Genomic DNA, 23677 nt, shown 5'->3' with positions numbered 1-23677 from the left:
AGGTGACAGCTTCTCTGATTTTAGGGAGCTAAAACCTGAGGAATCTGGGGTTGGAAACTGAATGCTAGCCTCAATTTTTACTCCTTCCCTGAAGTGAAATAGATTGTCTTTGTCTCTGTTTCTAGGCTCTATTTTTTTATATTTCTATCTAATTAGAGGAAATTTTTAATATGAGAGCCTTCTCTTCTCATATTAAAATGGATATTACTAGTTTCCATGTTACCAGGAAGGAAATAGGTCCACATTATCACACTGCTATTCCTGAAATTAACTCACATGTAAGAAGTTCAAGTTTATAAGGTACATATGGATTCAGAGGGATTTTGCAGGAAGAATAGTATTCATTGTAACATTGTTGAGGAGGGCCCCTAAACACCTCAAGGAAGCTCCTATACTATTTCTCTCTTTGTCCCTGGTTTGAACCATTTTCTGCATATGGAGGGATAGGTGGCTCTTATTCAAGGACATGAAGTTTGTTATGTGGTTGGAGAGATTTCTAAGTTTAACCTGTGCACACTCTATTGAACCCTTACTACAATGTCCTTTACATTTTATGTCTGACAGGTCTTGGGACTCAAGTTTATCTGTGGCTCAGTTGGAAATGAACCATTATTGCAACGTTAGTGCTGGAGTCCAGAAAGTGAAGTTTCTTCTTGTCCAAACTTTTCTAGTTTTTCTTTGGAGGCTAAATCCAGTTAGATTATTGTAGAATGATTATTGTTTAACCTGTTCTAAGGGTAATATGTTGGGACGAAAGTCCCATTTTTCTATTTCAGTTGTATACTTTGTAATGGATCATGCAATACTGTTGTATTCTAGTTTTATCTGCATTGTGCAATAAGAACATGAGGATTTTGCTTTTGTTATGCTGCATACATGGGGGAGAAGTTATTTTTTTCTTTAACACTTAAATTGATACCTATGTAGGGAAGAACTTTTATTGTTGAGGTTTTTGTCAAATGAATGTTTTTCATTAATATTATTCATATATAACAATGAGATACTGTGTTTGCCATTCCTCCAAGCTTTAACCATTCTGCAGTTTCAGCTTCTCTATACCTGTTCTTTTCTGTGAATGAAGCTTAGTACACTTTAATCTACTTCAATTTGAAGCGGAGATAACTTCTAAAGAAACTACATTTTAAATCATATCCAGTGGGCTGGACTTAAAGCTCAGTGATAACTCGAGCATGCACCAGTTTCTGGGTTACTTCGTCAGCACCAAATAAAAACTAAAACAGGCAAGAAAAAAAAAAAAAAAAACCTCTAACCATTAATGTTATTGACTTTAAAAACTACATAAAGCTTGGTAAAGAGTTCATTGTTACATTGTTAATACCATGGTTTTGTTGAAGTGAAAAGGTGAAGGTAGCATGGAGAAAAAATTTTGGTTGGGTTCTTTTCTTAAGAAAGGTAGATTTTTTTTTTTTTTAAATATCTTTGGAGTGAGGGAAATCTGGAAAAATTTTGGATAAATGGAAAGTTCACAAGGTGGCTAATAAAAAGATGTTGTAATGAATAAAGTTGCTCTGTTCAATCATCCTCCCTTCTCTGTCTCTTTCTGATGGTGTGGAAGTGAGATTCATCAATATGTACTCCACAAATGTATTAAAATTGTTACTAGAAAAGGATGTCACATTTCTTTTTGATTTTCAATTATTTCCCAGTCTCATATTTGGCTAATTTTAGTTATTATCATCTATTATATTTCAATGACCATACACTTGTGTTTTCATTCTTTATGGAAAATAATTCTTTATTATTGGAAATTTGGCCTACACCTTTTGGTAAAATAAGGATAATAAAGGGCAAGGAAACAGATTTAGCCACCAATTCCCATATTGTTGCAAAGAGGTGATATCCTTTGGAGCAGGCAAAGTAAATTGAAGGTAGATCAAAGAGGTTTTTTTTTTTTTCCAAATAAGGCATACAACTATATTTGGTTAAATAGTTATGAATATCACTATATGTTTTTGAACTTCATGATATGGAACACATTAACACTTAGACTTCAAAAATTATAAACAACTAATCCAATATCAAATATAAAGGAAAAATAAAATTCATCAGCTGAAAGCATTAAGGGTGAAAGCCACATGGGCAACACAATCTTTCACAATATACTTTTGCCAGTTGTATAGCCTGTAAGTCCAATATAAGTGCCCCTTAATACTTTCAAATGCAAATTGGAGATGTAATAATTATATTTTAGACTAACTCCCTTATTTGAACATATTTTGAACTCATTTTCAGTTTCAATAATATTCACTTTTGTTCAGCAATTCTTACTAGCTCAATGATATGGACATTGAGACTTTTTATTTTGTATTAATTTGTGTTTATTTATAGTACAAAAAATAATAACAGGGAGTGACCAGTTTTATATGTTGCAATCTGCAGCTCCTTATCATACCCATGTATAACAGATAATTGTTCTTTATAGGATGATAATTCATTTAATTGAGCAGAGAGGTCTTAGATATTAAGATCCTAAGTAGATATTAGTAAATATCTTGTTTTATATATAATATTACAAAAGTTTTTATTATTATTATTACTTTCATTTTGAAAATACTAAAACCTCTCCCTTGTTATACTAAAGATAGTCTTAAGTATATCTTATGTGCCATTTTGTCTTGACTTTTTGGAATATAATGTGAGAGCAAGTTAAACAAGCAAGTATTGCAATTGAGCTTAATTTTTATAAAAGATATAAAAGAATAAAAAATGACTTTGGTGCTTGGAACTGTAAATTTAGTATAAAGTGCTTATATGAACAGTAGTTTATTCTGCAGCATAATATAAACTTCCATCATTTTATCCTGAGATAAAGATATCCTCATTTTGTTTTCATTACTCATTAAGTTTTGCAGAATATGCATATAATATTGTTGATGAAAATAAAAATCTAAAATTGAAAAAATACAAAATGCATTATTAAATTGGGGAAGTTTACACAAGTCTGAAGTAAACAGTTGATAAATATCTTAGATGAAGTTATGAGTTTTTCTACTTCCTACTCTGTCAATCACATGTTAAGTAGAATCAGACTAAGAAACAGTAATGTGTGCATGCATGCGTGTGTGTGTGTGTGTGTGTGTGTGTGTGTGTATTAGAAGGAATCCAAGAATCAAAAAGAGGACAAGATTTAAAGTCAATGCAGTGTGTTAGCAAAATCTTCACTGAAACAAAACTCAGTTGATAAGGTGCCCAGTAGAATTTTACTTGTCACGGATATTTCATAAGAAAAAATTTGACCTCTAATAAACAAAATAATGACAAGAATTCCAACCAAATATATCTGGATTCTGAAGTATCAAGAGTCTCTAAAAGCAGCTATTGTGAACCTATATGCATCTCAGAACATTGTTATTTTTACTGACAAATGTGAAATAATTTTGAAAGTACCTAAAAGGATCAAGATTTTGTCAAATGACAAATTGACTGGATACAAGAAATTAAGGAAATTAAGTTGTTCAATTATATATACATTAAATTAACTTTTCCATATCATAATTTATGGAAAGTATATAGATTTTCAGGAAAATTCCTAACAAACTTAATTACCTATTTGTAAATATGTGCCCCTGGTAAATCTCACCTATACTTCAAACTTAACTATCATCATCCTTAGAATCAAATGTGTTTCATCCATCATTGACATTCCAACATTAAAAGAATGTAAGTTAAACTCATTATGATGACAGCAATGAAATATATGGTCTATAAATCTCAGTTGCTTTGAGTTAACAAAGTTAAATGTTCTTCCCTCTATTGTCAGAGACAAGACTTTCGATCCTTTTTTAGCTATTTGGGATGGTACTATAAAATAATATTTTTCCCATAAAATGAAAACCTCAGTTATAGTAAACAACAACAAAACTTCATTGTTAGAGTTTACTCTCATGAATGCAAAACATGTGCAGCATCGAATGTTTTGCCTGTCACAACAGTTCCTTAGACTGGATAATTTATATCCCTCAGTTGGGTGTACAAAGGTAATTCTGTTGCCATATGTTGTGTGAAAGAGCTACTGCTGTGACAGGGTACATTATGGATGATCTCTGTCTGTGCAATGCCTATTTTCCTTCATGTACAGAAATCTCATCCCTACAAATACCAAGTTTATGCTATTCCAAGAGAAAGCTTTGCAAGTTCCATTCCAGTTTAGAGCAGGATCATCTTGCAAGCATTAGAAAGAGTCCAATTTTATAAATATGCAGTAATCATTATATCCAGTCTATGCAGGGATTTGTAGTGGAAGAATTTTTCTTTTTAAACACCTCAAGTCTCAAGAAGTTTTTAAAAGTATATCAGGCAGCAGATATATTGACAATCACACTTTTCCCCTTGTATTTTACAATGATCTGGTAAAAAAATATTCCGTTTATTCTGCTGTGGCTGATTTATGGGGAAAGAAGAAAAAGTAATCACTAAAAAACAATTTCACTGTCATCAGGCCATAAAAATATGGGGATAGGTTTATGAATAACAAGGCCACCCTGGGCACACCACAGAAGTCCTTCTCATGCCTTATTGCTGCAATAGGTTACATAAATAAATAAATACTATAAGATAATCTTCCATAATTTCTGGAAAAAGCTAATATCACAAAAATTTATCATACAGAGGAGAGGAAGTGAGTCAAGAACATTTATAAATACATTCCAAATGAGTAAAAAAACACTTTAAAATGGTAATTTTAATTTATGAAATTCAGTCTCTAAACTCTTGCAAAAAGAAAGTACTATATTATGGACATAATTGCCACCTTGTCAATTCCAGCAGTCAATTGTTTCACAGAGTCATCAGAGAAAGGCTTGACCTGAACTTTTTAAATAAGAATGAATAGAGTTTACATTAATAAACTTTAAACTGGGATCAGTAGCACAACTGTGTTATCCCAGTAACTTAGGAGTCTGAAGTGCAGAGATTGCAAATTAGAGGCCAGTCTCTGCAACTTAGCAAGACCCTGTTTCAAGATGCAAAATAAAAAATGGCTGTGGATGTAGCTCAGTGGTACAATGTACCTGGTTTCAATACTTAGTACCATAAATAAGTATAAAACTAACTTCAGAATGTCTTAAAATTATGTTGTTTCTTCATTACAAATAACCAAAAGTATATTAAAAATTATCATCAAATACCTGGTGTACTTATGTTCTTGCTCTTTTTCCAATCATGGCACCAGCTAAGTTAAACTACCAGAATTCTTGCTCAGTGAAACAATAATTTCTACTTGTACGTCAGACTTCCACATTGTACCACTTATCCAAAAATGGAAATAAATAAATGCATACATACATACAAGGAACATAGGGAATCATCATATTGTTATTCCAACAGTTTGATATATAGCTTCTTTATTGGTTCATATCCATAATGAGATGTTGAAATTAAACTGCATCAGAATATGGATCATTGAAACTAGATATACATGGGTTTCTTCAATCATAAAGCATTTTAATGTACATCAAGCTGAAGAATATAATTAATTCAATTAATACAGCATGTATACATCGTCTATGTCATGACATCAAAATTCTAAATTGTGTCACCTGACAATGGTAAGCACAATATTATTGGCGAAAACCAAAATGCTGTTGCCTTATTAGAAAGAATGTAGTAGCAAAACATTTTTCCAAATAATGATTTTGTATCCATAGAATATGGTGTAAAGTATATGTTCTGCTTTTTGTAAGTACCCTTAAAAGTTCAAAAGAAAATTTAAATCTTTTGGAGTGAATACTATCACTATTGACTTTACTTATGAATTTTTTTTTCTCTGTCTTCCAGTTTTATTCATAACATGAGGAAAAGAACTCCCTGTTATGGGCAGGACTGTGTCTCCCTGAAAGTCATATGTTATAATATTAAACCCTAGTACCTCAGAACATGATCATATTTGGAGATAGGATTGTTCATAATGTAATTATTTTAAAATAGGGTCATTGGGGTAATCTCTTAATCAATATGACAGTGTTTTTAAAAAAGAGATTAGAACATAGACCCATAGAAAAAAAGATGATGGGAACACACAGGGAGAAAATGACCATCTAAAAGCCAGGGAAGAGAGACTTCAGATTAACTCAGCCCTTCTGACACTGTGGTCTGGGACTCTAGGCTCCAGAACTATGAGACAGTACATATTTGTTATTTAAGCCACCTAGCCTGTGATAATGTCTTATCAGAGCCCTAGCATATTAGTTTATTCTCTAGCTTCAAAACCTTGGGAATACATAAATAAGATTATCTTCTGCATTATGCTATTAAACAAATTTATGATGGAAGAGAAACAATCATATAAATTCCTCAAAAGTGCAAAGTATCTACTAAAAAGTCTTGAGTATAATGGAGTTGTGAGTACTAATATGTATTTACTTACTTATAATTTGCCACAAGATACAAAGTAGATCAGTTATAGCAGCATATGAAATAAGTGGTAGAGAATCAAGGTCTCTCGATTTAATATCATGGACATGAAATTCAAAATCACTTGCAGTTAAGGATAATAGGAAGTAGTTAATAAACGATAACCATAATAATCACATATTGTTTTACTTAATCACTACAGAAAGGAAGTATAATCAGTAAAGTTGAGTAAATGATTTGCATTACAGTTATGTTTTATGCTGTATTTTAAAAGTTGGCAATTGTTTTTTACCTCAGAATCATACCAATTAAGTTGGTCACTTTTGAGTAAATCAGAAGAACCTAATCTCTGAGCCTAATATGAAATTTAGGGAATTGGGTGTGGCAATAACATCAAGGCACTAAAAAAATAGCTATTTCTCTGGGTGGGTGAACTGCTTTTCCTAGGAAGGAAATACATACCTTGTTATTTGCCTTTTTCACAGTGCTAAAGAGATGATATAATTTTATTCTAGTTTGGTACATATTTAAACCTTGAACAATATTTCTTATATTGGTATTATACTTCTAAACAGATTAAATTTGTTTCTGACCTGGACAATGGGAAGAATACTGAAGAATGTTACCATAAGTACCGTACAATATGGTTTAAAATAAAATAATAATTTGTTCTGATTACTAGAAAAAGGTTTACTATTTCTTTCAATGAAGGAAGTCTAGGAAGTGCTTGCTTCCATGGAATCCAATTACATTCAATTGTTGGCTTCTCACAGGTTAGGAGAAGAACTTACAGTCATTGATTTGTTTATCAGGGGTGAACAAGGGTTAACTGAAGTAGGCCAAGTCACACTCTTTGAAATGGGAAGATGCCACAGAATATGTCTGTCTTCTCTTCTGACCTGTGCATTATGTATTATTCATCCAGAACTTCCCTAACAAAATGCCAAATATTTCGTGGCTTAAACAATGAAAATTTATTTTATCACAGTTTGGAGGTTGGAATTCCAAGATCAAGGTGCCAATATGTTGATTTTCTTTTTCTTTTTCTTTATTTTTCCTGAGGAACTTCTCCTTGGTTTGCAGATACTTGTCTCATCATTTTTCTCATGGGTTGTTCCTTTTGTTTGCTTATACATGGTGTCTCTTTCTGTTCTTATAAGGACATTAATTGTATTGGACTTTGGTCCCAACCTGTTGACTTCATTTAACCTTTATTAATACTTAAAAGGAACCATTTCCAAATATAGTCATATTGCAAGTTGGGATTTTAACATATGAATTTTGCAGGTCACAGTACAGACCATGTTGCATGGTTACATATCACCTAGAACAGCTTTATCACAGTCATTAAAAAGAAAAATTTAGTATATGAATAAAAAGTATGACAAGTAAATAGAATTGGTTATTATCCTACTCCCCTACTACAAAACATTGTTTTGTGTTTATGACTAAGGAAATGGAAAAATTAAGTACTGGCAGTAACTACTAGATTGATGAATTATATAAATTCAGAAAACATAGAAAATTACTTTCCCTCTAAATGTTAAAATTTAACTTACATGTCTTGCTTCCACCTAAATCCTTTTTGATAACTGAACAAAAGGAAAAGTAGCAATCACTTATAAATATACAGAACCTATTGAATATGTACTTGTTTCTATTGTATTAGTTTTGTTAGAATAGTATAATTTAATGTCATAAAATTCTGGAAAACATATAATAAAGAGTTCTGGACAATTTAAAGCTCAGTGAAATCTGATAAAACTGATACAGCAGCTACAAGACCCATTATGTGTGTGAGGTTCCATATAATTTTAATTCTGTAATCCCACTGAATTATTCATGATTCTCCAGGGAAACAGGAATAGTAGAAGGTATATATTGCTGTACCATGTTTATGATAAACTTGATAGTAGGGTGATGGAACATATCACATAGATATGAAAGGTAATGTATCCATAAAAGAAGAGAGAAGCTAATTAGTATGACTAATATTTTGTATAGATGGGAAAATCTCATAAGGTAGGGTAATAAGAACACCCGCAGGTGTTCTCTGACATTTTACTTGTTTACATTGATAACATGTTTTTCCAAAAATGTGTTCTGTGTATATGACAACATACATAGTGAGTTGTAGGACACAGTGACCATGGGATTAAGATATTTGCTGCTGCCCAGAACATACTGCCTTAGGAATGTTGAAGAGATTGTAGATAGCCCAAACAGTCCCTTTAAGTAGAAAATAAATAGATTAAGAAAACGACCAGGTGGCTAAACACACCATCAATACAGTGTTTTTCTTTTTTTCTTCCCCTTTTCATGGTATAAATGATTAGATATGTGTACATTGCAAGTACAGAAATCTCCCTCCTCTTGCTGCCACCCAAGACTGTCTCATATGCAAATTCCTTCTGAATGAATATTTGAAGACAGAATTTGAATTGTTTCTCTTTCTTTGATCTGAGGTTGTCCTTCACTTATGAAGAACAGTTCATGATTATAGTAGAGAACTTTTCTAATATATGCATGTGAAAATGGGCATCCTATGTATTAGGAAAAATAGATTTTCAAGCACCCTTTTTCACTAAAAAGTCCCTTTTTGACTATAAGACTCACTAACCTTATGTGCCTAATGGAGTACTTATAATGTGACTACTCTGAATTAAAATGAATTCAAAAGTGGAAAATGTAGAGTGAGAATCAAAGGTTTAGCCTGAAAAAAATATATAGACTCAAATATTATTCATGGTGTTTATATGTTGAAATGATAATGTTTTGACTATAATGAGCTAAAAAAAATATTATTAAAAGACAAACTTGACCAATTGTATATCTCTTTTACTTCTGAATTGTTTTTCTCTTTTATTTTTATATGTGTCTTTTATATTTTTATCCCCATACTAAATAATTTTAATTATCCTGGTGGCATTAAACCTGTAAATCAGATAAGGTAAATCCTCCAATTGTGTTTGCATTTCTAAAAATCATTTTATGTTAGGCCCTATGTATTTCCATAAACATTTTCAAATAATATTACCAATTTCTTTTTTTAAAAAAACTTCTGTTATTTTGATTGTGATCATGTATTATGCTAAATCTACATATCAATTCGTGGAGAATTCCCATCTTAACAATAGTGAGACTTCCTATCAAGGAATATAGAACTCTATTTATTTAAGTACTATTAAATCTCTTTCAGAAAAGATTTTGATGTTTTCCATATAAAAGGTATTTACAAGTCTTATTTATTGTGAAGTATTTGTTTCTGAGCCACTGTAAATAGCAATTAGAAAGTGAGATTAAAAATAATGCAATAGTTTGTTGCTAGAATGTTTGGAAAGAATCGATTTTGGTTTATTATATCCTGAAGCCCTGGGGAATTCCTTTCATAGTTCTAAGATTTATTTCTTTTCATTGCCTTAATGGAATGTATAGTATCTTCAGAACAATGTTGGAAAAAATAAATATAAGCCAGAATCCTTGTCTTCAGCCCAATTTCAGAAAGCAAAATTTCATTTCCCCATTATGATTTCAGCTATAGATTTTTTCATAGATGCCCTTCATCAGATCGAGTAAACTTGCCGCCTTTTCTAGTGACTTAGAGTTTTTATAATTATATCAAAATTGTATCAAAATGTATTTGAACATTTTCAAATGCTCCTTCCTTCCTTCCTTCCTTCCTTCCTTCCTTCCTTCCTTCCTTCCTTCCTTCCTTCCTTCCTTCCTTCCTTCCTTCCTTCCTTCCTTCCTTCCTTCCTTCCTTCCTTCTACCAGGAATTGAACCCAGGGGCACTTAACCACTGAGTCATATCTCCAGACCTTTTTATTTATTTATTTATTTTATTTTGAGACAAATATAGCTAAGTTGCTTAGGGCCTTGCTAAATTGTTCAGGCTGACTTTGATCCTCCTGCCTCACCCTCCTGTGCTGCTGTAATTACAGGCTCGCTCCCTGGACCTGGCTCAAATGTATTTTCAGCATCAATTAATATATTCTGTATGGTTTTAATTTTTATTATTTTTAAAATAGTGAGTAAGATTGGTAGATTTTTAAAGTTAAACCAACTTTCCATTTATGACCATCTTGTGAGACTGAAATGGAACAATCACTTCAATCCAGGAGTTTGAGACCAGCCTGGGCAACACAGTGAGATCCTCTGCCCACCCCCGCCCAAAAAAAAAAAAAACTGGGGGATAGCAAGACTTGACTGATTCTCTGCTTAGTATTTTACAAGGCTGGAACCAAGGTATCAACTAAACTAACTTCTTTTCAAGAGGATACAAAGCTGAACTGATTTCCAAGCTCATTCAAGTCGTTAGTAGAACTCAGTTTAATTTGACTGTAGAACTACATATCCATTCCTTGCAAGTTATTGACAAGGTACCACTCTCACCTTTTGGATTCCACCAGTATTCCTTTGCTCATGATCTTCTTTTATCCTCAAAGCCAGCAACAGTCAGGAGTCCGTCTCATCTTTGAATCTCTCTGAACTCTTTACATTTCTCCTTCATTTTTTTAAATTTTCAGCACTGGGGCTGGGGCAAACTACCATTTAACCACATTCCCAGCCCCGCCCCCCTTTTTTTACTTTTTATTTTAAGACAAGGTCTCACTAAGTTTTTGAGACTGACCTCAAACTTCTGATGCTCCTGTTTTAGCCTCCTGATACCTAGGATTAAAGGCATGCACTACTGTGCTTTGCTTATCTGACCTCTTTTCTGTCTCATTTATTCTTTGCCTTTTCTTTCACATTATCTCTTACTGATGCTTCTGCCTCTCTTTTCTGTTTTTAATGTCTCATATTATTATATATGACCCACCTAGGCAATTCAGATAATCCTCCTACTTTAAAATTAATTGATTAGTAACCTTCATTCCATCTTCACAGTCCTTTTATAAGAATAGATTCACATTTGATTAAATAACCAAAGGATACAAAATCTGAGGGGTATCTTTAGAATTCTGCCTATATAGCACCCTCCCCTTTTCTGTTTCTCTGATCTCCCATTTCTACATTCTTTAGAATTATTTAACAATTTTGGTTTTGTCAACACTCATTTATCTCTGGATTTTAGCTGTGCCTCTGTATTAAATTTTTGTGCTTATTCTCAGGATTAAAATATACAATACCTAATATTTCATAGGCAATTTAGAATTCATATTGTACCAATTAAAATAAAATATAGACACTTTGTAAGTATATGGTTGTCCTCATCACTTTACATTGATATTTGTGTTAGAATTATAATATGACCAATATCTAGGTACACTGAAAGTCCTAATAGATAACATGATAATGTTTGTATTCATCACTAATTTGTTTCAAATAACTTAAAAGAAAATCTATCCTTTATGTATATTAAGATATTTATTTATTGTTTTATGACTTTCATTTGATTTCTGAAGATCCACATTTCCATCTGATATATCCCTTCTGCCTGAAAATTATCCTTTATAATTTCTTATAAAGAAGGTATGCCTTATGCTGGTGACAAATTCTCTTAATTTTCTTTTCATCTGAAAATGTGTTTATTTTGCCTTCATTCTTGAGAGATATTTTCACTACATAGAATTCTTTTTTAAGCATTATTTTCTTCCAGTCTTTAAATGATGTAGTTCCATTATCCTGTTTTCCTTGTTTTCTGATGGGAAATTTGCATTCATGCTGATTGTTACTTTTATGTGCAATGTGCATTGGCCCCTTATTGCTATTTGATTTTCAACAGTTTTATTTTGGTGTTTCTATGTATAGTATCCTTTGATTTTTCTTTTTCCAACTTTGTGAAGATTTCACATCTGTAAATTTATACCTTCAAGAAATTTGGGGGTATTTTGGGAATTAGCTCTCCTCCTTCTGCTTTCCTCTCCTTTCATTACTTTTATCTTCTGCTTCTGACAGTCCTTGTACACATGAATTTCTTTATCATTGGTTTCACTGATTGGATAACCTATTTTCTATAAAAAATTTCATTGATAATTTTCTCTCTCATTTAGATTCTGAGACTATCTAGTTGATACTTTAGAATTTCTCTTGCTGTACTTTTTCAGTTCTCAAATTCCTTTTAAGTTTATTTTAGGGTAGAAACTAATCATCTCTTTTGGAGAACATTTACCTTTGAATTTACTTTAAATGTGTTATTTTTAATTATAAAACATAGTTATAAAATGGATCATGTTTCCTGATAGGTCCAAAATCTGGGGCATTTTAAGATTGGTGTCTGTTGGCTGTCCTTTTCCTTGAAAATCAGTTGCATTTTCTTTGGTCATTTTTCCTCATTCTTTGTTTGTCAAGTAATTTTGGATTGTTTCCCGAACTTTGTGAGTGTTAATTTCTGTAAATTTGGGTCTTAAAATATTTCTTTTGAGATTATTGATCTGTGTTTGTTTGTTTAAGCAGTTAATAAAAACAGTTTGTGACTTTCATTCTGTGGGTGCTTTTCCAATTTCAGTTCAGTTCTCAAAGCCTTTGCTAAATATTTTTGTATCTGTTCCATGTATGAACAGCTCAGAGGGGAGCATAAAATATGTGCTGGTTTATAGAGAGAATTAAAGAATCCTCTTCTCCAGTTCTCTGTTCTCTGGCATTCCACCTTATATTCTCTGGTCACTAGGGGCTTCCAAGTTATTCTGCAGAACATACACAGTTTTTTAAAAAAATTGACGTTCTAGCCATATGCACCATTGCTTCAATGCACACCTCCATGACTGAGGCATTCCCTCAGGGTAGAGTCATGGGAGAAAAGACACCAAACACAAATAAGCAAAAGAAAACAAATAATTCACCCCTGTGTGTGTTACTTATTCAGGTTTTGACTCCTATCCACAAACTTCTTGCTTGCTTGCTTGCTTTTTCTATATTTTTCAGTGTTTGGAATTTGCTTTTTGTAATTAGTCCGAGGTCTACAATTGTAAACGGCAAAAAAGATATGCTACAGTGGATTTATCCTGCTACAACTGAATTGGAAATTCCACATACATTTTTATAAATAAAATTTATTTATCTTTCTTCATTTCAAGCACTCCATGTAAAGCCCAAAGACAGAAGAGAATTTTCTGTTGAAAGATTGTATTGTGTGTTTGTGTGTGCACATATATCTTTGAACATACATATTCTTTTGATCAGTTGTCCTTTCTATTTGACTTTTATTTGCTTCCTAAATTTCTTTTAAAAATTAATATTACTAAAGTGGTAGAACTAATCATTAATTCACTGAATGCACAATTCTTGCTGTGTTCCCAGCAACTAAATCAGAGTACTAACCAAATTCCTTTACTTCAAAATTTTCTTTTAAATTGCTTTTATTTCAAGAAGGTAAAATCTATGGGCATGTATATTATCTTGATTAAGAAAATACCAAGAAAGAGGTGGGTCATGATTAAAATACAGGGCTAGGTGTTTACAATTTTCTTTCATTCAAATTGTAGTGACAATAAGACATTTTAGTAATTGTATCTATTCTCCTAAAATGAGACCTTTCACCCAAATGATTTTCTCCAAAGAATAAGAAATAGGAATAATATTTCAGCATATTGTTTTTTGTTGTCAGATCATCCACTATGTCAGAGTTGATCTATATGGATAGAAGCAGATATATAGTTATTTTATGTAGAAACTGTCAGATTTTCTAGTTTTGTAAACCCATAGTCTACAAATTGTTCAACTAGAATCCTTTCATTTTTGAGAAACTGCTATCAATATACGAATATGGATTTATTCCTAAATTTTATGCATTCATTCTTTAATATATATTATATATATAAAATGAGGTATGTACAAACATAGAAATTAATTATAATTACATAAATTGCCATAGTAATTCTAATATTTTCCACACCAAAATGTTCTTTTTATATATCCCATAATTTTCAGATATCTGAATTTTAAAATAACTATTATAAATAAATAATATGTCCTGTGAAAGGAGAAAATTTTAGCAGTGAAAAATCTGAGTAAAACATATGCACTTTAATGATCTATACATATATATGTGTATACGTGTGTGTGTGTGTGTGTGTAAAGAGAGAGAGAATCACTAATTCTATTTAACTTCACTATTACCTGCCTAGCTCCTTGTTCTTCTTGAAGTCTCTTACACCTTCATTTTTTTTGTTTATTCTATTTAGTTATACATGACAGCAGAATGCATTTTGATTCATTGTACACAAAGGGAGTACAAATTTTCATTTCTCTGATTGTACATGACATAGAGTCACACCACTCATGTAATCATACATGTACATAAGGTAATGATTTTTGTCTCATTCACCATCTTTCCTTCCCCCTGACCCCTCTCCTGCCCTCATCTCCCTCTACACAATCCAAAGTTCCTCCACTCTTCCCTTATCCCCCACTCCCCATTATATGTTGGCATCCACTTATCAGAGAAAACATTTGGCCTTTGATTTTTTGGGGGATTGACTTATCTCACATAGCATAATATTCTCCAGTTCCATCTGTTTACCAGCAAATGCCATAATTTCATTCTTCTTTATGGTTGAGTAAAATTTCATTTTGTATATATACCACAGTTTCTTTATCCATTCATCAATTGAAGGGCATCAAGGTTGGCTCTACAATCTAGATATTGTGAATTGAGCTGCTATACACATTGATGTGGCTGTGTCACTGTAGTGTGCTGATTTTAAGTCCTTTGGGTTTAAGCCAAAGAGTGGGATATCTGGTCAAATGGTGGTTCCATTCCGAGTTTTCTAAGGAATTTCCATACTGCTTTCCAGAGTGGCTGCACCAATTTTCAATCCTGCCAGCAAAGTATAAGTGTACCTTTTTCCCCACATCCTCACCAACATTTATTGTTGCTTGTGTTCTTGATAATAGCCATTCTAATTGGAGTAAGATGAAATCTCAGAGATATTTTAATTTGCATTTCTCTACTTACTAGAGATGTTGAACATTTTTTCATGTATCTATTGATGAAATGTGTATCTTCTTCTGTGAAGAGTCTGCCCAGATCTATAGCCCATTTATTCATTGGGTTCTTTGTATTTTTGGTGTTAAGTTTTTTGAGTTCTTTATACCTTCTGGAGATTAGTGCTCTATCTGAGGTACATGTGATAAAAATTTTCTCCCACTTTGTAGGCTCTCTCTTCATATTATTGATTGTTGCCTTTGCTGAGAAGAAGCTTTTTAGCTTGAATCCATCCCATTTATTGAGTCTTGCTTTCACTCCTTGCACTTTAGGAGTCTTGTTAAGGAAGTCTGGTCCTAAAGGAACATGATGAAGATTTGGGCCTACTTTTTCTTCTATTTGGTGCAGAGTTGCTGGTCTAATTCCTAGGTCCTTGATCCATTTTGAGTTGAGTTTTGTGCCAAGTGAGAGATAGGGGTTTAATTTCATTTTGCTGAATATGGATATTCAGTTTTCCCAGCACCATTTGTCAAAGAGGCTATCTTTTCTCCATTGTATGTTTTTGGCTCCTTTGTCTAGTATGAGATAACTGTATTTATGTGGGTTTGTCTCTGTGTCCTCTATTCTGTACCATTGATCTACCTGTCTATTTTGGTGCCAACATCATGCTGTTTTTGTTACTATTGTTCTGTAGTATAGTTTAAGTTCTGGTATTGTGATACCTCCTGCATCACTCTTCCTGCTAAGGATTGCTTTGGCTATACTGGGTCTCTGGATTTTAAAGGGTATGCAATTTTAAGTCAGTGAAAATTGTGCTTAGTTTCACTTCTGCCCTATTATCTTTTACAACTGGTATTCAATATTAAAAAAAAGAAATTGTTATAGATTTAGCAATAGCTGATAAGGAAATAAGTTAAATATGCTGAATATAGGCCTGATAAAAGAACATTGCTGGGGGCTGAGGTTGTGTCTCAGTGGTTGAGTGCTTGCCTAGCACATGCAAGGTGCTGGGTTCAATCTTCAGCACAACATAAAAAAATAAATAAAATAAAGGAACTGTGTCCATATACAACTTAAAAAAGAACATATTATTATTATATTTCTCCTAACTTCTTAACATTCTCTCATATTGGTCTACTATCACATGAGATATTATTGACCTACTTTCTATAATCTTTATAATTTCTTAAAACTATAACTATTATGTATTTTTCATAGAGAAACATGAGTAAAAAGATTCATTGTGAGTTTATGTTTTCATTTCTTCACTAGCTACTAAAAGGGCTTCTTGCCAGAATTAACAGTCATGGATTAGACATCGGCTAGTACTTTGTTTTCAATGTTAAAGACTCCTACCCTGATTTTGTTTTCAAAACCAAAAATAAAACCCATATTCATGAATAAAATGTTATCACTTAAGTGTATAGAGGTTGATTTTTCAAATTAAGATCTTGTTTTATTCTTTTAAAATGAAAAAAGGAATAGTACATATTTAAATAGTCAAATTGGAACAATAGCACATACTCTTTTAGAAATGCCTGCATGAGAAGTTAATATGTAGTTAGGATGTTGCTTTCTTGGGGCTTTGACTGAACAACATAAATTAGATAGAGGTCTGACCCAGAAGTGACATGTCTACATAGGCATCTCTTTTTATGACACTTTACTCACCTTGATGAATTCAGCATTTTGACATATCCTCAAAGTACATTCAAATTTCCCTTCATTAACAAGGCATAAATATTTGAAGACTATTTTGTGAGGGAATAATTTAAAAAAAAGGTTTATGTCATAAGCAAAACAATATTTACCAAGTCCTCATAAAAGTATTTCTGCTCCTTTTCCCAAAGTTATTGTACCTTTTTTTCCTTAGCATAACTTATATCAATTTACATTCCAAGATAATTTTGCTCTTAGATTCAACTAGCATACTTTGCAGAACAAATACTCAACAATTTGCCATATAGTCAGATCTTCTATTATTTGTCAAATATGCTTCTTAACATTTCTAAGTTCATCCAACCACAAAGGACTCAAATATGCAATGCTGTTAGGCTAAAATTGCCTGATTTATCTATCTCTGTAACCCTCCTTGCCAATAGAAAAGAAAAATCATGTTGAAGTTTTATTATTGACCCCAATTCCTTCTTCCTTAGACACTACTGGAATTCTTCTCTGTACCATTTTTTTTCTTCCCATTACTGTATTAACAGAAATGTACCTTTATAAGGTGTTTGCATAGATAAATAATAGCTGATGTTCATGGTCAGATACTGGTAAGTGCTTTATAGAGTTTTTCCTCACAGATGTTATTTCATTGTCACAACCACCTGTGGAACACTATTTTTATTTCACATTCATAATAGTAACATGAGACACACTTACTTATGGTCACACAGCTATCAAATAATGTATTTGAAACGTACAAACCAAATAGTTTAACTTCAAAGCCCCGATTCTCAAATAACGGAGTTTCCCCTCAAATCTTGTGGATTAACATTGCACAAAAGAAAGCTAACAATTCATATCAGGAGGGGTTCGGGCACATTTTATTATTTGTTAGATGAATAAATACAAATGATCACTTTATTTACTGTATTATATATGTTCATTGTCTAAATAACAGGATATTTGGGTTACATATTATGCCCACATAATTACCTCAGAAGTTTAACTGCTACTGTTAGGTAGCATTAATCCACTCTCACTTTTATAGTGGTTAGCATGAAATGAACTATATGTAGTCAAATGTGATTTAAGGGCTAATTGAGTAGCAATGTTCTGCATTGGACCATCTAAATTTATGTTTCTCAAGAACAAGTATCTGGAGGATGGTATGTAGGTCAGTGGTAGAACATGTGCTTAGCCTACTCAAGGCACTGGTTTTGATGCCCAGTGCCTTAATAAATAAATAAATAAGTATGTGCCTCCATGTTTTGTGCCTAACAATATTTTCCTATATTCTAGTCTAAGGAATTATAGTTTAAAATCAGTTGTTTTTCAGAAAAAAAGAATACGATTTGTAAACGTTGCACTTATCTTTAAATTTATTTCTAATTAAGGCATTATTTTCTTCAGGTTATATTTTCAAAATATATTTTAAGGTCAATAAATTTTAAGATGATAATGTCAGATCCAACATGTTTTTGCAAAATAAAGGTCATAAAAATTGGGAGTATGTTCCGTTCAACTTTGGTCATGCAAATCTAGTCTTGGAGGAAATAGTGCATATAATTCTTCTTTATTATCAGCAATGATGACATGATGACATAGGGAAACAATTCTTTCACACTTGTTTGATAATCATGATATTTAAATAGAATGTCTTAGAAGAAAATAGCAGAAAACTATATAACTTAAGATACTTTTAAAAATAGAATTGGTCTTGCAACCATTGGTAATTTGATTTTTTTTGTTCCATGTAATGTTTTAAATTAAGGGGAAAATGTGATATGAAAATTATAGGTGTTTATTTGCTCCATGGTAAGATTATCCAAGGTTCAACTCATAGAACAATTTTTGAATGCCATCTTGATTTTAATTAATTATAAAGGTTCAGTGTTAAAACATAACTACCTACTTTGAACAATACTTTCAATTAACTCTTTGAAAAGAATATGTTGGTCAAGATAAAGCAAGTACATACTCATGATTAATTTATTTGCTTATGTGTGTTTTTTTTTCCAATGTACACTATGTTTGTTTCATTTAACAGAATAAATTGCAAATAAATAATTCCTATGCAAGTAATCCTACTGTATATATTGAATATTGTATGAAATATGAGATATTGTTCATATGTATATGAACAGATATCTGGAAGATAACTATTAAATAATTTATGATAAACATTGAAATATTATGCTGAGGAAACACATGTAGCTATATGATCCTGTCATAAAAGACTACAATAATCTAACACCAGAAAACTAATTGTTTATGGAATTGTTGAGCTTGTAATATCCTTAGGTTTCTAGTTGCATCATTTTAAATGTAAGAATGCTTTATTCTAGAGTCAAAAACTGAAGGAGTTTATTTTGATGATGACATACTTGGGAAGAATGAAGAATACTTAAACTTTGGAACTTTTGGAATCTGTAACTTTGATAGGTGTTAATATAAATCACTCAACCTCTTGGCATGATGTGTATGATACAAATGAGAGAGCACTAGCAAAACATGAGAACCAGTACACATCAAGTATGTGTCCAAGTAATTAATTCTATTAATATTGTAAAAAATTGAGAGTGATTGTGATTTTCACACACAGAGAACTATGATTAGAAAATAAGAAATATTAGACCAAAATATGATCCTCTAAAAGCAAACATCTTACTGAGTTTGGACTCCAGTCCATAGTCTTTAGACTTAAAACCAAACTGGTTCATTGCTATGATCAAAAGACCTGACAAGAACAATGTAGAGGAGGACAAGTTCTTTTGAGACTCAAGGTTTCAGAGGTCCTAGTCCGTAAAATGGCTGTCTCTACCCTTTGTGTCCAAAGTGAGGTAGAACATCATGGCAGAAGGATATGGCAGAGAAAATCAGCTAATCATATGGCCATTAAGAAGCAGAGACAGTTCCACTCACCACAGTAAAAATAAAACCCCCAAAGGTATGCCCCCAGTGACTCACCTCCTCCAGCCACTCCCCACCTGCCTACAGTTACTGCCCAGTAATCCATACCAGTGGATTAATGTACTGATTAGGTTAGAGCTCTTTTAACCCAATAATTTCACCTCCAAATGTTCTTGCATTATCATACACAGGGACTTTTGAGAGACAATTCATATCTAAACAGAGCATTGCATCCCTGGCCCCCAAAAGTTTGTCTATTTCAGAATGCAAAATACATTAGTCCTTGTCTAGAAGTTCACTTGGTCTTAATAGTTCCAGCATTGCCTAAAATTCCAAGTCTAAAATCTCTGATATTCAAGGCAAACTAGTGTGAGTCCCTGTAAGAATCAAAAGCAAGTTACATACATCCAATATATAATGCCACAAAAAAAAAAAACAAAAAAAACCTTTTCCATTCCATAAGAGAGACATAGGTGCATAGAAAGAAGGGATGGGACCAAAGCAAAATCCAAATCAAAGGGGAAAAGAAGTCCACGTCCAGCGTCTGTGGCACTTGGCATTGTGATGTTCTCTTCAAAGGACGTGTGCAGCTCAATTCCTTTGACTTTGCTGGTTGCAGCCCATGTGTCCTCTTTTGGCTTGTTTATGCTTGATTCCTGATGCTTTACAGTTGTTCACCATCATGAGCAGGAGTAAAACCTCTAGGAATCATGCCTGTTGCTATCTCTGAGTGCCCAGGTGATGCAATCTCTGAGTGCCCAGGTGACTATGCATAGTGAAACAACTTCCTAGACCTCCCTGTGTAAGCAGGGTAACTCAATGGTCTCTTCTCAAAGGAATTTTGGCTTTTGTATCCTTGAGCCTGAGATGGATGGGATCTTGCCAATTTGTGAGATGCTGCCATTCCATTTTCTTATTGTCTCTGGCTAAAATACATAGCATTTCTTTAGTGGCTATAGTCTCTTTAATACCCACACCTTCCTAAGCCCCAGTTTTACTCACACCATTCTGGCCTTTCTGCAAGTCTTTCAAAATTTTCTGCTTTGCTTTCTGCTTCTCATTATCACAGTAAACTTGGCTAAATGCTGCCATCAATATCCAATGCCACTGCCTGAACTTGGTGCTTCCTTGAAATTTCTTCTACTGGATTAATTAATCTATCGCCTTTAAATTTACTGTCACAGAAAGTCTCATGACATGAGCAAAATGTAGACAACTTCTTACTAGAACATAACATAACCAGTCCAATTTCCGATAGAGTCTTTCTTCTCCTCTGAAACTTCATGATCCCAATCTTCACTTTCCAAAGTCTTATTAGCATTCTGGTCTTCTGTGCTTCCACCAGAATCACCCATTAAGCTCTGCTTACAATATACTAAAACTTTTTCAACCTGCATCTCTAAACTTATAAAAATTCTTCCCCCTGCAAAGCATTTCCAAATGGTTCAAAAGCCACATGGTCTGTTTAGTCACAGTAAGGACCCTGCTTCTTAATGCTGATTTGTTTTAGTCATCATTTTCACCACTGTGACCAAAACACCTAACAAGAATACTTTTCTTTTTTTTTTTTTTTTGGCGGTACTGGGGATTGAACCCAGGGCCTTAGTGCTTGCAAGGCAAGCACTCTCCAACTGAGCTATATCCCCAGTCCGACAAGAATACTTTTAGAAGAGGAAAACTTTATTTGGCACTCATAGTTTTAGAGTTCTCAGTCCATAGGTGGCTGACTCCTTTGCTTTGTGCCCAAGGTGAGGTAGGATATCATGGTGGAAGGGTGATGAAGAGGAAAGCAATTGGGGACATGGCAATCAGAAAGCAGAGAGAAAGCTCTACTCACCAAGGAAAAAGTATAAATCCCTAAGGCATGTCCCTAGTGACCTACCAATTCATGCCATAATCTATGTGCTTACAGTTACAGCCCAATTAATCCACATAAGTGGATTAATACACTGATTGGGTTACAATACTCATCATGTAATCATTTCATCTCTGAACTGTCTTGCATTATCTTACACATGAACTTTTGAAGGACATATCATTTCTAAAATATAACACTAGAATTAAAATTTAAACCTTTCTTGATCATTGTGCTGGCCAAAATATAGACCAGAAATTATTTAGACCATGAATCAGAACCCAAAACAATATTTAGTCAAACTATCCTAAAGTTATAATTATATGTTTTAAATATTAGAAAATACACAAAGTTACTGTTTTTGTCAGGGAGAAAATAAGCATAGAATTTTTTGAATATTTCATTTCACATTAATGCTTTGACATAATATAAATAGAGTTATCAATGTTAAGTGTTCAGTATGATTTTAAGAAACTTCACTATTAAAATAATTAAAGATATATGTGTTACCAATAAATGTTTATTGGATATTATAATAAGTACACTGAACCATATGAAATTGCCTAAATGGCATTCTTTAAACTACTAAATTAGTTTCACATAGCTCAAGATGATATGTGAAATGAGAAAATTTTCTTATAATACTAGTAATTTTAATCAAAAAAACTATTTCTTATTCTTTTGCTTTTCACGGTCACATGTAGAAAAGAAACTGGATATTTCTGTAGGATAAAACTTAAAAAACATTTACTATATATTAATTGCTAGTGTATGCCTTTGTATGTGTGATGGAAAGGGCTGGTACAAGTATGTACATATGTCACTACAGTATTTTCCAAGGTGCTATCTAATTGAAAATGTATTGAGATGATATGTCTGGTAAACACTCTTTAAATGCGTTTTAATAGAAAATAGCCATTTCACTCACTCAAACAGATACTTTGTTTTTTCAGTATTAGATTAAAAAATGACTTGAAATACTGACTGGAAAAGAATTATACAATCATCTGCATTTGAAATTTGGTAATGTTAGCAACTAAAATCTATATTACTGCAAACATGGGTTTGATTAAATAACTCTTCTTATAGTGTATCTTTGAATTTTCATCTATCACTTGCCTACATTTCTCTTTAATAAATGCAACATAGTATACATCTGTAAACATAAATAGTCTAGGTAATAAGGGAAGTAAAATTATATAATTGAAGATTTTGTGTTATATGATAGCCTTACAACCAGACCAAAAGCTTTCTACAACAACTAGAAATTTCACAGCAGCTCAGGAGGCTGAGGCTAGCAAAAGCGAGGTGCTAAGCAACTCAGTGAGACCCTGTCTCTTAATAAAATATAAAATAGGGCTGGGCACGTGGCTCAGTGGTTCAATCAACACTAAAAAACAAAACAAAACAAAACAAAAAAAAACTAAAAATTTCAGTTAAAAATAACTATCATACTAACATATCTAAACGCATAGTTGTAGTTTAAGAAAATTTTTTTAAAATTCTAGGGTCCAAAAATAAAGAAGATCATAGGACTAGAGCAATGAGACAGACCCACTTTTCTGAAATCGTGTCCTGATCTCACTGAGTAAGATCACTGTGTTTGAATGAATTCAGAGACCAGGAAATAAGGGATTGAAACTGAGAAGAATGGGTAGTTAATATTGAGCCCTTGCACACAACTAACATCATTTAAGCCCTGTATCTTCTATGAAATGGTAAAGTAAAAATAATGTGTTAACCATCAAAGAAATTCCTTAGTAAAACTTTCTTATATCTGCTTGAGATTTAGGTGGATATGGGAAGTAGGATAATCTTGAAATGTTTCTTGTGGTCTCCATCCTGGTATTGTTCTCATTATTATGCTATATTACATTACAAAGGGATTTTGCAAATAAAAGGTTAATATTCAGTTAAGTGTAATATTGTATGATTATCTATTTCTCCAACTGATTGCAGATAGGAAAGTCAGAGAGATTTACGGCATGTGTTGGTTGTGATGCTT

This window comes from Sciurus vulgaris, assembly GCF_902686455.1.
Source record: "Sciurus vulgaris genome assembly, chromosome: X".
In the NCBI taxonomy this organism is placed as follows: Eukaryota; Metazoa; Chordata; class Mammalia; order Rodentia; family Sciuridae; genus Sciurus; species Sciurus vulgaris.
This window is presented reverse-complemented; position numbering follows the sequence as displayed.